The 4,831-nt window shown below is 37.1% G+C and overlaps 1 protein-coding gene across 8 annotated transcripts in view; it reads left to right on the forward strand.

Annotated features, from left to right (window-relative positions):
• PIK3R3 (phosphoinositide-3-kinase regulatory subunit 3) overlaps positions 1–4,831 on the forward strand; it is a 150,566-nt gene that overhangs the window by 46,642 nt on the left and 99,093 nt on the right. Inside the window, exon 1 of one of the 8 annotated variants that reach the window (XM_017881752.1) lies at positions 57–981. The exons of the other annotated variants lie outside the window; for them this stretch is intronic. The gene's annotated coding sequence lies outside the window, so the exon portion shown is untranslated. Of the gene's footprint in view, positions 1–56; positions 982–4,831 lie in introns of those variants that run through there. 8 annotated transcript variants of the gene reach the window in all.

Here is a 4,831-nt window from a genome sequence, read left to right on the forward strand (position 1 = left end):
TGGGAGGAGAGACTCCTTTTTAAAATGATCATTATTTTTTTACTTTGCCTTTTCGTGTCGTTCAGGTTTTTCTTGTGCCCGCCACTTTATTTTATTTTTTTCTTTTTCAATTAAAGACTCTTCTACCTGCAAAGGATGTTTTATATCCCGGGATTAAAACCAGTCTTTCACTTCGGGCGAATTCTTGAAAGCTTGTCCTTTCATACATGTGTCTAATTTGGTTCGTTGTGTTTTACCCCGGTTAACTTCTGAAACTGAGTTATGTGATTATTCACTGTAAGACTCCCTTTCTCTCTTGCAGAAACAAATGCTGGTTAGTGATTTTTTTTAGGGATTGGGCGTTCATATTCAGCCATGGTCTCAGTCTGAGGTTTTCCTTCTCAGAAGATAGTCGCTTAGAGAGATCTACATGCAATATTTTATTACTCTTTAATTTCATGATGATTTAATTTATGGGATAAGGTTTAATGTAACTTGAATTCCTAGAATAAAAACAAACAAAAAAAAACCATAAACGAGGGAACCTTTCTCTTTCCTGTGAATATGTGACATGTACATATGTGTTCCTATACACGTAAAGTATACATATATAGTACTAGATTTTTATTTTAAAGCTCTGACGCTGTTACAGACATTTTGTGTATTTGGTAGGAAAGGAAAAGGAAGGCAAAATGGAAAAGTTGATTTTTTCTTTTAAAGTCTACCCCATTTTATGATAATTAGCTGTCAGGTTTTATCAAACCCTGTTTGCAATTACAGATGGTGCTTTATGTAATGATTCTGAATAAGTAGAGAGCCTTTGTGACGCCTTGTTTCTGTCGAGGATGAATTCTTTATGTATTTTAAAACGTGTAATGGCTAAGCCTACAGAATAAATGTGTGTCTTTGGGGAACCTCGCTTATTATAAGACTGTATTTTTGGAAACGTTTGAAAGGATTTGAGCCATGCGAGTGTGAAGAAGTGTAACTGTCTTATAGAAGGTATGTAGAAATTGTTTCCTGTGTCCTTGCAAACAGTGAATTATCCTGTGTTTTTTTTTTCAATTAGTCAGAGTGTTAAATGGTGCTGTACTAAAAACTAATATTGAAATAAACCTTTTTCACTCTTGATGATCACTTAGGATTTTTTTCACTTCCTTCATTTCAGAGCCTTCTTTATTTGCTTTTGTAATTGTGACTGCAATCCAGATGCAGCTTTTCAGTGTTTTGTAAAGTTTGTAAGATTTGCCACCCATCTATTGTGTCTTTTCCCCTTTGTTTCCCCCTAATGGTAAAGCATATTAGATACATTTGTCATACATATGAATAGAAATTTAGTACATCACTGGTACTTTTATTGTAAAAACTAAGGTTAATAATTCTAGATTCCTGTTGTAAGAATTATATATTCAAACTGCCTTAGAATTATACTGCATTACATAGTATCTTGCCTTGCAGACATACAAAGGGAATTTGTTGGGTGGGAGGTGAGTAGGGAGGAGGGGACAAAATGAAGAATGCATTTATGGTTGAAATATATTAGCCTAGTAGAAAACTACTGGCCAAGTTGAGTTGAGTTGTCCAAAAATAATTTTAAGAAAAGTTGACTATTATAACTATATGGAGACGTGGGTCTTATAAGGTTGTATAGAAAATTATGATCCAAACTTTATTTTCCATGGAAATAAACTTTTGAGCTTAAAATGTTCATCCTTGAATGAAATTGTGTATACTGAGATTCTTTTGAGAATACTGAAAGGATACATGCTGTTCTTTATTACCCCTTTTGTAGCTTTAATGTAGAATATGGTTAGTTATTCCTAACAGCTTTTTAAAAAGGAAGCACCCTTGAGTATGATGAAACATTGCCTATGAAGTGAATGGTTTTTCATGGAAATAGTGTGAATGTCAACCTTGTTTTATGTGATAAATTAAATTTTCAAAATATTTAAAACTATATCATTAGTGAAGCGGTTGTAGCATGTTTTGTAGGTTTTTCCTAGCTCCCATCCCACATCAAGCTCTTAATTATTTGCTTCCTGGACTGCTGTGATAGTGTACTAACTGCTCTCCCATTTCTATCCTGTTCAAGCCACAGTAATGTTAAGAGAATCATCTGATGACTTATCTTACAATGATAAATCTTCCAATGGGTTTAAAAACCTCCCACTGGCTTCCCTTTGCCTACAAAAAAACAAAACAAAACAAAACAAAACAAAAAAACCAATAAATAAAAAAAAATCCCCCGATTGCTTACCCTGTCATATAAGTCCCTCTAATTTTTGCTTCCAACTTTTCTAGTTAATTCTCCTCCTGGAGTGCATCATAAATTCTACAGAAGCAATTTTGTGTTTGCTGTTCCTTGAATGTATGCTTTTTTCCCTCTTCCTGGGATGTCTTTCACTTGCAATAGTCACATGTTGAAATCTCATATGTATGTGTTTTTAGGACCCAGGTCAGACGCCTTCAGTGTCAGAATATGTTCTCTAAACCCTTCTGTTAAAAGTTATCCCTCCTTTCTCTTGCCTCCCTCTTCTAGCACTTTTTCTTCTTCTTCTTTTTTTTTTTCTGAGGCAGAGTCTCACTCTGTTGCCCAGGCTGGAGTGCAGTGGCACGATCTTGGCTTACTGCAACTTCTGCCTCCTGAGTTGAAGCGATTCTCCTGCCTCAGCCTCCCAAGTAGCTGGGATTATAGGCATGTACCACCACACCAGCTAATTTTTGTATTTTTAGTGGAGACAGGGTTTCACCAGGCTGGTCTCAACTCCTGACCTCAGGTGATCTGCCTGCCTCAGCCTCCCAAGGTGCTGGGATTACAGGCGTGAGACACAGCGCCCGGCTTACTCTTCTAGCACTTCTCAGATGAAATTTTTTCCATTCTGTCTAGAGAAGCTACTGTACTATTTATGTGTACTTCTCCCTATGAAATTGGCTTCCCACCTCGTCATGAGCTTCTTAGCTTGCTCAGGGTCTTGCAAGTAGTAGACAATTTAGTCAGTATATGTTGAATTAATAAATAAGGAGCATTGTTTCCTTCTAGTCTTTAGGTGCATTTCTACTTAAGGTCCTTGCCCAATTCATTGCTTGGCTATTGTAGTAGCCTAGGGCTAAATAACTTTTGAATTAGACATTTGTTGACTTAGGGCCCTTAACTGTAATGGTGCCAATATTTTTATATGTTTTTTTCATCTTTATTTTATTTTCAAGACAGAGTCTCGCTGTGTCGCTCAGTTTGGAGTGCAGTGGTGCCATCTCGGCTCACTGCAACCTCCGCATCCCGGTTCAAAGGATTCTTGTCCCTTAGCCTACCGAGTAGCTGGGACTACACAGGCACATGCTACCATGCCTGGCTAATTTTTGTATTTTTAGTAGAAATGGGGTTTTTCTGTGTTGGCCAGGCTGGTCCTGAACTCCTTGCCTCAAGTGATCTGCCCACCTCGGACTCCCAATGTGCTGGGATTATAGACGTGAGCCACCACGCCTAGCCTTTCATCTTAATTTTAGACTGAGCCATAAATGCAAAATTTTATCTATTATTGCTTCTAGTGGCCTCAAAAACTATTTTTCAAAGATGTTTCCTTCTAGCCTATCTTTTCAATAACTAACGTTATTATGCATCCTGAAGGTTCCTAATAACTGCGTGGATTGGTGTATCTACAGTCACAGTAATGTAAAAGTTGAATCCAAATGGGAGTTTAGTATCTTAATGTTTGTGTATTTCCTGGCAGCAGTAGATATACTGAACTGTTTAGATGAAACATAAAACTTTTTATTGTTGGCTAGGTGTGGTGGCTCATGCCTGTGATCCCAGTGTGCTTTGGAAGGCCAAAGCAGGAGGATAGTTTGAGGCCAGGAAGTCTAGATCAGAATAGCTTTGTAAAGATGCCATTTCTACAAAACAACAACAAAACTTTTGTGTAGAAATGTTAAGATTGTAGAACAGAGAATCGCCTATAAGCATCCTGGTTAGTCTTGCTGTGAATTCGGGAATTGGGATTATTCTGTAGCAAAGCTGGATAGAGGCCTCTCAAAGAGCCTCACCTTTGGTCCTTTGAGGATTTCCTATACACAACTGATTATAACTCATGCACAAAGGTTGTAGCTAGTGGTCTGTTAGCTCAGCACTTTAGTTTTGACATTGTTATTGTTTTCATTTTAGGAAAATGTAATAACTTCCTTTTTAAATTAATAGACAATTTTTTAAAATTGTTGGCTTTTCTTTTGTTCTTATCAAGACAAACTTCTGAAATTATCTTTTTTTTTTTTTTGGAAGACAGGGTCTCAGCTTTGTTGCTCAGGCTAGAGTACAGTGGCATGATCATGGCTCACTGCAGCCTCGACCTCCTGAGCTCAAATGATCCTTCCACCTCAGCCTCCCTAGTAGATGGGACTATAGGTGCTTGCCACCACACCCAGCTAAAGATTTAAAAATTATTTTTTCGTAGAGACAGGGTTTTGCCATGTTGCCTAGGCTGGCCTTGAACTCCTGGGCTCAGGTGATCTGTCTGCCTCAGCCTCCCGAAATGCTGGGATTACAGGCATAAGCCACCACGCCCAGCCTGAAATTATCTTTAGGGCAGCAACATCTCTTCCATAGATAATTAGAAAATGAAAAGTTCTGTATGGCAAAACATGAATATAGGAAAGTCTAGAAAAGTGGTTTTTAATTTTTTTTGGTCTCAGTACCCCTTTTAGACTTAAAAAATTAGAAGACCTCAAAGGCCTTCTCTTTAAGTGGATTATATCTATTGATATTTGTAGTATTAGAATAAAACTGAGATTAAAATATATTTAATTCATTAAAAAATAATAAAGCATTTATACATGTGGCTTTTTTTTTTTTTTTTTTTTT

The sequence above is a fragment of the Rhinopithecus bieti genome, unplaced genomic scaffold (genome assembly GCF_001698545.2).
Source record: "Rhinopithecus bieti isolate Rb0 unplaced genomic scaffold, ASM169854v2 scaffold_12155, whole genome shotgun sequence".
In the NCBI taxonomy this organism is placed as follows: domain Eukaryota; kingdom Metazoa; phylum Chordata; class Mammalia; order Primates; family Cercopithecidae; genus Rhinopithecus; species Rhinopithecus bieti.